The 12222-nt window shown below is 39.2% G+C and overlaps 1 protein-coding gene across 3 annotated transcripts in view; it reads left to right on the top strand.

The window, feature by feature from the left end:
• Positions 1–12222, top strand: part of ZNF536 (zinc finger protein 536) — a 453952-nt gene that overhangs the window by 73878 nt on the left and 367852 nt on the right. Inside the window, exon 1 of one of the 3 annotated variants that reach the window (XM_081870149.1) lies at positions 9599–9621. The exons of the other annotated variants lie outside the window; for them this stretch is intronic. The gene's annotated coding sequence lies outside the window, so the exon portion shown is untranslated. Of the gene's footprint in view, positions 1–9598; positions 9622–12222 lie in introns of those variants that run through there. 3 annotated transcript variants of the gene reach the window in all.

Below are 12222 nucleotides of genomic sequence, written 5' to 3'. Positions count from 1 at the left end.
TATGCTGATGGGCAACAGCTTTAGTGCTAGGATCTGCCCACTTTCTTCCCGGGGAGACCTACCGGGGATCTCAGAAAAATGTTGTAAGAAAGCATAAAGAAAGGCAAGCTCCTGTGCACTGAGGAGCAGAGCTGGAGCATGTATACACACACACACACACACACACACACACACACACTCATTATATAGCATGTATAGCATATATGTGTGTGTGTGTGTGTGTGTATCCCTTGCCTAGGGACTGTGGTGCTATCTTTGCTGCTTTATAGGGTGCTATTGGGATGTTAGAGAATAATGGGGGAATACTGTGGTGGATTTCAACATCTTGCTTTAGGGGGCCTCGTCTCTTCTTTATTTATGCATGTTAACTCTCACTAAAGTGAAAGCAGCCCTGAGCATTTATAGGACACTATTCCACATTTACAATGCATATACATAAGTAATGTTCAAGGCAAGGATGCATCAGACACTATTATAATTCTTTGTTGTTGAGAACGGAAGACATGTTTGGGCTGAGGACAGATACTGCAAGCTGAACAATGCTATATTTCAGGAGCTGATCACCCATTAACTGTATGTGTATGTGTGTGAGGGAGAGAGAGTCAGTGAGCACATTTACTGGTTGCTTTGATCCAAAACAGAATCTACTGGCCCTTCCTGTGATTGGTTTATAACTAAAAATGTCTCTAGGGTTCTTGAAGTTAGAAAGGGGTACTCTGTCTGTCCTTCCTACTTGGTTTACATATTCTATATCTTAGTACACAGAACTTGTTCCCACCTCCATCAAATCTCCTGTCTTGAATTTACTCTGGTCCTAGAACAGCACCTTTAGATCCATGATTTGATTTAATTATTCAAACCTCTCGTGCATCGTGTTGATAAGGCAGGGTAACACTGAAATAAATAAATCCATTTCACTTCTTTTAGCATTCCTTATTGTCTCTGCCTCAGGGTCTGTTCTAGCCTTCTCCAACCTGCTGCCCCACAGATGTGTTGGACTACAACTCCCATCATGCTTAACCATTGGCCGTGCTTTCAAGGTTGTTGGGCGTTGCAGTCTAAAGCAACTGGAGAGCACCAGGTTGTGAAAGGCTGGCCTACATGTTAAAGTTCACAGCCACACTATTGATAACTACTAATATGTTTATACTTAAAGTAATGAGTTAGGTGATTTCTTCTACTTATGTATTTAGAACTCTTGTCATGGGTTTAAACAGTTAATTTTCCTTTCCCTATAGCTTATTCACATGTGCTTGTAGTATGTGAGTTGGCTTCTTTTTCAGGTTCTGTGCAACTCTTTGCCATATATATACAGTATATATGAGAACTGTTGCAGCAAGCCACAATAATTTAATTCTCTGATGAGCATATCAACACGATACATTTGCAACTCCACATATGTTGCATTCCTGCTTTACTAAAACTTAATGGTGGTATACAATTAAAAAAACATAATTCAATAAGGGCACTAAATTAGCACTTCCTGATCCCTCTGATATTGCCTCTTACATCCATTGGGTGGAATTCAACATAGCGTTACAGAGTTCATTTTGTCAGCACAGTAAATTCTGCTTATCTGATAGAACATTCTTCCCTATTCTCCTCCCACCCCCCGCATGGTGTTCTGGGGGGTCTTCCCAACTCTCCAGGGAAGATTTTTTTGTGCCCAAGGGGAGGAAAACCCTGTTGTACTAATGAGCGTACTTGTGCTGGCCTCCACTAGTGGGGAGGTGAGTTGAGTCTGGTACATAGTCTTTTTCCCCAGTGGCTGTCACCTTCCCAGTCTTGGCTGCCATCCTGTTTTACGACACTCTGCATTGAGGGGCCCCCACGTCATTACTAAAAATAACAACTTCATGTAAACCAGTCTGACGGCACCCATAAATTGCTTATGCACGCATGATGTATGTTTGCATGTGACACTCAATCTAAAGACTTTATTTGTGGCAATTATTTATGCCCCACATTTCAGGATATAAATCTTTTCCAAGGTGGGGCTTACAATTAAATTATATATTGTAAGAACACTACCATCAATATTAACATATTAAAAAGTCATCATATGTAACAGTTGCAAGTACCACCTGGCTTGGGTGGTGGCAGCAGCTACTGAGAAGCTGTGTAAGGTGCAGGGGCAGTAGTAGGAGAGGAGCAAGAGGTTTGATAGGCAAATCCATTGGAAACTGCTGAAAGTCCTGAGCTGGTCTTTGTTCATCCTTCCTTAGTTTTCATTCAAGTTCAGATGGTATACATAATGAGCAGATCTGACTTAACATACTAGTACACAGTGTGTTCAAGGTGTTGCAATCGGTATATAGGGCCTTTTAACAGCTTGGGACAAGTTTACTTGCCGAATTACCTTAACCACCCACTCGGCAGCTTCGATCAGAACTGGCAGGTGCCACATAATATGTAATTCCACAGTTGTTAGAAATGGACATCTTAGTGTGGCAGCACCTGTATTTTGGAACTCCCTGCCTATTGACACCAGGCAGACATTTTTGCTGTAGTCTTTTTAGTGTATTCTTGTTTAGGCAAGACTATCCAGAAATGTAGAAATTCACATATGTTTCAATCTCTTTTTAGCTTACCATTTATTTTAAACTGCATTTTATTTACAATTTTAATTGTTTGCATTTTGTAAATCACTTAGAGGTCTTATGACAAGCAAGCAGTATATATAAATTTTGTTAAATAAAAAAAAGTACTGTAATAAATTGATGTTCTGTGGTTCACGGTGCACTTTATTGGTTTTTTGAGCAATCACTAGACACTCTCCTCTCCCTCCTACAATGTGGCTAGGATTGCCACATCCATAGCTTTATATATAGCTTGAGGTATTAACCCACATTAAATATATATTTATTTTACGCTATTCATGTTAAAAACTTTAGAATGACGTTAGTGCAAGTAAGTTATCATGGCATCAAAATAATAAATAATTCTGTTCTATGGTTAATGAGGACCTGTTTGGGACAATAACATCTCCTGCAAAGAAGCAGCTTATTAGTCTGTTTTTGTTTTTCACAGTATAGATTGTATTTATCTTCAAATAAATACTTAAGAGGTATTTCCGTTTAAGTTATGGATTTTGTGAATACCTGTGATCTCAGATTCTGAAGTGAATTTATTTCAGTCTTGAGGATAATGCCCCAAAGAAACAGCAAGTTTGTGAACATTGGGTTTTCTGAAATGCTAGTCCAATTCAGAGCAGACCATTTTAAGGTAATGGACATGTAGGTTCATTGATCTGAGTTAACACTTTGTTGGATACAATCCATTATCACCAAATCTACATGTAAAAGTTGTGATGTACGCTTCAATCACAAATACATTCACTAGGGAGTAAGTCTTATTGGAAGTAGGTGGGACCACTTCTGAGTATACATGAGGAATTTTGATGTTAATTTGCACCATTAAGTTACTTCCATATGTGAAGTGCAACAGGAATGAAATGTGCATTCATTTATACTGCTGTCTCTCTGTTTGTGAATGAGAATATTTTTCAGAATTTAGCCAATTTCACATGCAGATGGCACTTGTGCAGTTTAATGGAAAACATGATTCATGATAGCAGATCGTACAAATTCAGGATGAAACAGTGAATTTAACTGAAAATCCTTCTGAGGATAAGTATTTTGAATGAACACGTAATTCCATTATCCTGTATCCAACATTCTCTGTCCAGAAGTGCAAGGGCTTTTGTGCTAGGATGAGTTTTAACATTGCACCACAGAGGAATCCAATGCAACAGTTGTGCTGGTGGGAATTCATTGTGCAACAGATTGCGCAAACTCTCTGCTGGAGTGACTTTGACTTAGTGCTGCATTGGATACAACCCAGTGTGTGGTAAAGTGGAAATATCTGTGCAAGTAAAGAAGAGGTTTTACATAGCCTTAGTTCAGTTAAATGAAACAGAAGGCACAGCATCACTTATTCTGTAGAAGTCTGGTTCTCAGCCTTCATTATTCAAAGGGAAACATGGCTTCACAGAGGCATAATACAGAGACACACTTGCCACATGGATCCTTCAAGTTGCAATAATTCTTGCCTGCTTTTGGAGAACCTTCATGCCAGGAGATAAAAAATGGAAAACCTTTAAACCAAACATGTAGGTTCAAATGGAGAGACAAAAGGAGAGGAAAAGGAACTAAAAGTGTAGATTTAACCAGGCTTAAACTGAATTAGACTTCTGTGCTCCCAAAGAAAGCTACATAGCACTTAATCCCTTTAATCACTTCTAATTGGAATCTACTTAGAATCTAGTTCACACTTGCTGATGTTTGCATTCTGTCATGAGCTGAGTTATTTGGGAGTGCAAGCTGGACAGATATATCCCTCTTGAAATTGGACCCTCTTACTAGAATTGAGAGAAGCTAGAGTGACAGGGCATTTCAGCCTTAACAACAAAGCATTGAGGGGGGAATGTAGGGAACTACATGTGAGTTTAGGAATCAACAGGGTAAGGGGGCCAAATAAAAAAGTCCCCTCCCCCGGCTACAGTAATCTTAAAAGCAACCACCACAACAGATTAGCTTTTAAAAGAAAAGAAAAAAAGCCTTCCTGTTGTTATATAACAATGTTATAGGGTAGTTCTATGCTGACCAAATGTAACATTTGTAAACTTCTTTACATAATATTTTGTGTTTCAGTTAAAATCATTTAGCTTCAAGTTAACATATACCAGTAACGCAGAAGTATGCCGTAGGAAGTTTAGACGCTTCATTCTTAATTGCGTTTTAAAAGATGTGACTAATGTAACAGTTTTACACCATCAAGAATTTATCTGTAACTTGGATATTTGTTTTCTATAAAAGTATGAATCAATTTTTCTCCATCTGCAATTGGCATTCAGAGCTAACGTTTCATGGGCAAGTGTCAAATGTATCGTAATGGTTATTGGAAACTGTGTTGAAAAGCCTTTCTGGCAAATTATGTGTGGACAATATAATGTGACCAATGTAACATGCGGAAAAAAACACCCAGAAATAAATGCCCCCAATGCAAGACCCTGTGCATGCATTCATAAGTTGCTGATCAGTATCAAGGCCATGTGGGAAGTTGCAGTGTTCATTACAATAATCTAATGCTTCTTCTTTTTTCATCCCAACATTGATCAATTGCAGGAAAGACAAATGTCACAGAAGCCCCCATTTTAAAAAAAGGTGATTTCATGCCAATGAATATCACTTTTTCTTTTCATTTTCCCAGTCTCAAACTCAACAATAACAAAGTTGCCAACTAACACCAGCACTTCGGTGTGGCTGCTTCTCCTTCTGCACTTTAATTCAGCCTTACCGTGTTTCTCATTTTTCCATGTATTTCTGGTGTGTATTTTACAGTACGTTAACATTCATTTACATTTTGTGTTCAGGACTGCCTTCAGCTTTTTACAGGGTTGCACTGTTACCTGAGGCAAGGCAATAGAACTTCAGCTCCTGAGATTGATTTTTGTATCTCTAGATTAGGAGTGGGGAACCTCCAGCCCATGGGCCAATCCTGATGTCATACATGTAAAGGTGGGGCTTGACCAAAAGGGCAGGGCTTGCCCAGCCAGCTGGTTGGTAAGAGTGCGGCACAAAGCAGGTGTTTAGCACCAAACAGGATTATATTACTATTGTTGTTGTGATTACAAAGGGAGAATTATCCTGTTGAGTTCAGGAGCATGAGAGAACCTTTTACAGGTTGTGTTCAAACTGCCTAGTTGAAGTGTCCAGTGCCCTCAGTTCTCTGCTATATAAATAAAATGACTAGTATCCTAATAACTTTATTTTAATCTTGGACTATCTCATCATTCTTTCATGAATGCTATTTTATTGATTGCTATTAGCCATGCTAACTAAATGAAAAGCCCAGCTCTAGAGGTAGTATGCCTTTGAATATGCATCGTGAGGAGAAAAACAATGGGGACAGCTATAATTATGAATTATAATTGTATTTCACCTTTTCTACAATGAGCTGAGGGTGGTAATTATGGATTTGGGGTGGGGTTATTCCTCTTTATCCTCTCACAATCCTTTTGCTTCAACACTCTGCATCTCATTGTTGGAAGCAGGATGGGAGACCAGATGGGTCTTTGGTCTGATCCATCAGGGCTGCTGTTAATTTTTCATGACGAAGAGAAACTAACACCAGCAGGTAAAAACATGGATTTTGGGTAAATCACACTGTTGTCATTAAAAATGAGCAAGTCAAAACCCTGCCCATCAAACCAAGACCGACTTCATAATTGGGTATCCTCAGCATCATCAGAAATAAAAAGTGCTTTGGGAATAGGATGTAATTCAAAGTGAAGCCTTTGCAAGACATGACCTGGCATCTTGCCTTTTGAAAAGCTTTTGCAGGAATATGAGGTAGCATCTCTTCCAGAAAACCAGATTTTATGTCACTTTTCATACTGGAAATAACTATGAGTTGGGATCAAATATATACAGTTTTGGATTCAGTTGCTGCTGCTTCTTTGGTGATCACTTGTAGCAGAGTAAGATTGTCTTCCATAAACACGGTTTTAACAATGAGTCCGTAAGTGACTGTAGAGGCCAATTCTGGATGCACATGTCCTTCCACAGTGGGGACATTGGTTTCCGCACGGGAGTTGATCATGGTGTGGATTTGCCTCTTAGCACGTTTCTCCCTTGCGTCCTGAGTTCGAGTGTCTGCAAAGCCCATGACAACTGGAGCGCTCACAGGCCTGTGTTTCCCAGTTGTCAGTGTTTATACTACATTTTTTAAGATTTGCCTTGAGACAGTCTTTAAACCTCTTTTGTTGACCACCAGCATTATGCTTTCCATTTTTAAGTTCAGAATAGAGTAGTTGCTTTGGAAGACAATCATCAGGCATCCACACAACATGACCAGTCCAACGAAGCTGATGTTGAAGAATCATTGCTTCAACACTGGTGATCTTTGCTTCTTCCAGGACACTGATATTAGTTCACGTGTCTTCCCAAGTGATGTGTAAATTTTTTTGGAGACACCGTTGATGGACTCTTTCGAGGAGTTGGAGATGGCATTTATAAGTGGTCCATGTTTCACAAGCATACAGTAAGGTTGGTAGTACAATAGCTTTGTAAACAAGCATTTTGGTTTCCCTGTGAATGTCCCGGTCCTCAAACACTCTGCACTTCAATCGGGAGAAAGCCGTACTCACAGAGCTCAGGTGATGCTGAATTTCGGCATCAATGTTAGCCCTTGTGGAAAGATAACTGCCTAGGTAGGAGAAGTGATTGACATTTTCCGACGTTACACCACTGATTTGGATCTGTGGCGCTACAGAGGGGTTATTTTGTACTTGTTGGTGCAGCACTTTGGTTTTTTGTATGCTGAGTGATAGGCCAAGCTTTTCGTAAGCTTTTGCAAAGATATTTAGGATGGTTTGGAGGTCATCCTCTGAGTGTGCGCACACTACGTTGTCATCAGCATACTGAAGCTCTATGATGGAACCTTACTCTTTGCTTTCAGTCTGCTCAGATTGAAGAGCTTTCCATCTGTTCAATATATGATTTCTACTCCAATGGGGAGTTTCCCTTCGACAAAGTGTAGGATCATGGCAATGAAAATAATGAATAGATTTGGGGAAATAACACAACCCTGTTTAACACCAGATCCCACTGTGAATGGTTCACTTTGATAATGATTCAGTTGCACTTAGCAGTTGTCATGCCAAGTTGTATCTTGTATTTGGAGCAGAGTAAATAAGGTGACTCATTCAAAACAGTAATGCTTTGTTTTGTTTTTACACCCCAAACACTTTTTATATTGGGAAAAAATATATATATTCATGGTAGTGAAAAGTAACAGATAACTTGTGGGTTTTCTTGCCTCTTTTATCTTTGAAAATGTAAAATGTACAAAGCAGCTAATTGATTAAATGTATTTATTTGGAAAAGCACATACAGTGGTGAAAGCCTTCAGACATCCATGGCATTTCTAATCAGAGATGGTACATCACCCTCTGTTTCTCTCCACCAGCCTGGTCACTCACCTGCAAGCAGTTCCCTCTTGACTCTGGTTTGCCAGACTGGTGCTTACGCATGAAGCTGTGTTCGGGTTCCAGACAGATAATTGTTTTGCAATGTGCTCAGCTTCCTATGTGTGTGAAGAGCACAAGCTGTTTTGTGCCCTGCCATCTGAATTATGGTCTCCTAAGATTTTGCGTTTATATCAGTGGTGGTATGCTGTGGTTGGGTGCCAAACTATGCCATAGCTTGTGCTTTGTTGTGGTGATGTGGGCAGGAGCAATGCTGCAAAAGAAGCTATTCACCTGTCTGGCTGAAGTCAATAGAAATTCTTTGCAATCTGGGGGCTGGTGTTGGACCACTGGTGAATACAACTCGTCTTACATTGTGCTACAAAGGTTGCATTCTTTCCCCCAATCCAAGTACTAACTGAACCCAATCTTGCCTGGTGCCCAAAATTGGGTGTGTTGTAAAGCTTGTATTCTTTTTCATTACTAGATGACTGGCTGGCTCTTGCAACTTAAACTTATGTTAAATTTTAGGCTATTCATCTACTACATGCTCCTGGCTGCTCTTGACTTTTTTGGGAGGAAGGATGGGATAGCAATTTTTTAAATTAATAGTAATATTTGGAGTTTAATGATCCTATGGTTTGCACTCACTTTGTATGCTGTGCTTTCCTTCAATGTACTAACTGTTGATTTTCCAGTTTACAACTTCCTGTAACTTTGTTCTTCAGGCTTTCTGGAGTTGAGTAAGGATTGAATACTCTGCTTCAGATCTTTTCTTAGAACATTTTTGCACATTTGAATATGTATTGGACATAAAGTCACTGGGATTACTAAGTGATGTAAGCAGCCTTCTTGGTAATGAATTGTTTGCAAGCTTTTGTGAGTTGATGTCCCGAGGTTACAGCGACCCTACAGACAGCTGGTAGCTTAACAAATCAGCTACTTTAGTTGATGTTGATCACAACCTTTGATTTTGTAAACAGGGATCACTGAGGAATCTCTGGAGTAATATAATGAGGATCCTTGGCTTTAATGCCTGCAGACATCCTAAAATGAAATTATTATTAAAAAAACATTTGGGTCAATTCTTCTTGTTTTTTAAATGTAACAATCTTAAATTTGTTAGACTAAGTCAGGCAGTGTCTTAGTTATGATGTCTGATATTGCTCTCTCTTCATATGAAGTATATTAATTATAACCGTCCATGGCTGGACACTTACTTATATTCAACTTACAGAACTTTTTAAAAAAGTTTCTCTGACAGATTAGGATATCATTGTCAAATAATTGCATTTCTCTTACACTTGTCATGATTTTCTCCTAGTTTGGGGAAGTGGTCAGGAAAATTTATTCCAGTTCATTGGTGTAATATGAGAATATATTTTCCCTATACAATAGTAGGAATTCTGTCCCTAAGAACCAAACCATCATATCCTCAAAGTCTATGTTCTAGTTTGATTTGGTCTTTATTTTGACACTTCTAATACAGCTTCTGTTTTAGATAGAATTGATTTTGATTTAATACAATGGCTTTGCATTTTTAAATTTCTCACAGGTATTGTTTTTGCAATTCCTGACCTTCAGTACTTACCTTACATCTCTGAGAAGATCCCACAGCCAGGAGAAATATCTGTTGATGTTGGACTAACCTGGTAAGAAGTGCTTTAAAAGACTCTCTTATTTTATGAATGAATGTCCCCAAGTTAATGCCTAGAACCTTTGCATGGTGCGTGTATATTGAAAGAAAAACTGGTTTAATATTCTATATTAACTGGTTTAGTATTATAAAATCTTCTTGCATATTGTCAAATTTGAGCTTCAACTCAAAATCCATTTTGACTCTTCCACTTCCGAAGACAAACTAAGTGGTGGACCACAGGTTAGATGGAAGGCTCATTTTCTATTACTCTGAACTTCTTACCCATAGGGTGGAGCCTTGAAATGGCAGTGAGGCCAAAGAAGCATTAATGGGCTCAGGTGGCTGAAGGCCTGATGGAATTGTTTGTTTTGTGACTGGGTTCTCTCCATGGTCCTGAAATACCTGCCTCCACCTTCCCTTGTCTTCTGGAAACCCACTCCCGCCAGTCAGTTTTTCTGCCTGTTTCCACCCCCACCCCCCAACTGCTCAGCTGGTCAGCATCTCCTTGAGTTGCCCACAAGTTGTGCTTTCCCACTGGAATGGGTTGTTCTCCATGCTTCACACGTTAGTACTGTAATTCAAGTAGGGCCTCAGAGTAAACTTGGGCTATCATTGTCATAGCTGGGGATGCTACTGAAACTGTGATCTCTGGACACCACGCTTAGAGTATACAAGGGACAACAATGATCCAATGAAGGGCTTAGCCCACTTATGACTCTCCTAGGTCTGTGTATAGCTATCATGATGTTGTTGGTGTGTGCCAGCATCTGAAAACTTTGTCAGGTTCACACCTGGCTAGCAAGGGATCACTTCCTCTCTGCTTCCCCTTTGCTTACCCATATGGCTTTGAATGGCAACACACACAGTCATGTGGGCCAACAAGTATTGTTCAGACTAGAGTCCTCTTGGACATGCTAGCTTTAGTTTCTTAGTCACATAGAAGCTGTAGCTTCAATATATAAGAAAGACACCCTGGACCTTCCATGAGGTTTTGCTTGGATCTGGGACCCACCACCAGTATTTTCCACAGAATCATCAGGGGGAGGGACAGCAGGAAGAGCCTAATCTATTCATACTGTGGCCTTCTCCAGGACCTGAGAAGGGAATCTGCTTTTATATGCAGAAGGACCTGGTTCAATTTCCAGCATCTCCAGGTAGGGCTAGGATAAATTCCAGCTTGAAACCCTGGAGAGCTCCTGCCAGTCTGGGTAAACTATACTGAGCAAGATGGATTGATGATCTGAACTGGTACAAGGCAGCTTGCTTTGTTCCTAAGACATTGCTGTGCATGCTTAGATATTTCCGCACCATAGGTGCTTATGGGCTGATAATTGTTTTCTCCCAATCCTAGTCAAGCCTTCTCCAAGGCTCAGGATAAGCCTCTCAGTTATATTCTCCACAATGCCAAAATGCCTAGGAATGCCTCAAGGCCTCTCTGACAGGGCACCCTAATGACACCCTCAGTTTGCCAGGGGCCAATTCGTGTCTAATTCAGATTCTGCAATGGTGTCTGTAATAATTATGAGGTGGAACTATAATTCATTTTAGAATCACCTATGTTAATTCAGAAAGAACCAGCAGGTTCTGCCCATATTAGTAAAGCTACTCAAGGTACATTTTGGTAGAAGAATAGGATGAAAATACATGCATTATCTTTTTTATAGCTAATCTCCATATTGGGGTTCTTGAAGGACTGGCTTAAGTTTTTAAACTTACTCTGGAATAATTACAGAATGTGGGCAAATCACATTCTAGCTGAGGTTTGTAACCCAGCAGGAACATGTTATAATCTGTAAACAAGGCTAATGTGGATTATATATATGTGGATTAGGCACATACCTCATAATATGTCCACTCTTAGTATTATTAATAATGATTTTTTAAAAAAAGAAATTTTACCTGGAAAAGGCCTCTGTTGCATACAGAATTAAGTACTTGGTGCTATTGTGTGGTTTTCTTTTCTTGCATAAAGAAAATGGGACGATTGAGCCAGATCCCATAAAACAAGCATATAATGTTGGGGTTCCCGGCAGTCCATATTTGATCCTGCTGAGGTGCTGAAATGTATCTACATAAAATTATCTTTACTTGTAATTAGCAAAATCTACCTTTCGTTTTGACCATATTTCTTAGAGATCATCCCATAAACCATTTAAACTGATAGCGATATTAGATGCCAAGAAATTAATTTCACACAGTATACTTTTTTTTTTAAAAAAAATGTGACTTTATCTTGTTTCAAGAAGTGCTTACTTTTTGATTTTTGTGGATATTACCAATAGAGGATTACTTTTATTTTGGTTCCCCCTTTTTCTTTCTCCCCACAACAGTTATATTAGAAATTTGCTGTTTTATTCTTACCTTCTTAGTAAAAATCCTTTTATCACACAATGGGTAATTTATATCCATTACCAACCCTTTCAATCCTTTTCAGTGGGGCTGTCACTGCCTTTGGCATAGTAATGATTAATGTGATCTAATAATAGTGTGCCATTATATTACCTTAGTAAAACATGTACCAACAGCCTATTCAGATCTACCAAATTCATAGCTTCCTATAATATTTTTGTTGAAAGACAGGATTACTATTTTTCAAAGCTGAATTTTCCCCCCG

The sequence above is a fragment of the Podarcis erhardii genome, assembly GCF_964252035.2.
Source record: "Podarcis erhardii genome assembly, chromosome: 7".
Taxonomy (NCBI): Eukaryota; Metazoa; Chordata; class Lepidosauria; order Squamata; family Lacertidae; genus Podarcis; species Podarcis erhardii.
Note: the sequence above shows the minus strand (reverse complement) of the source record. Positions and strands in the feature narration are given on the sequence as shown.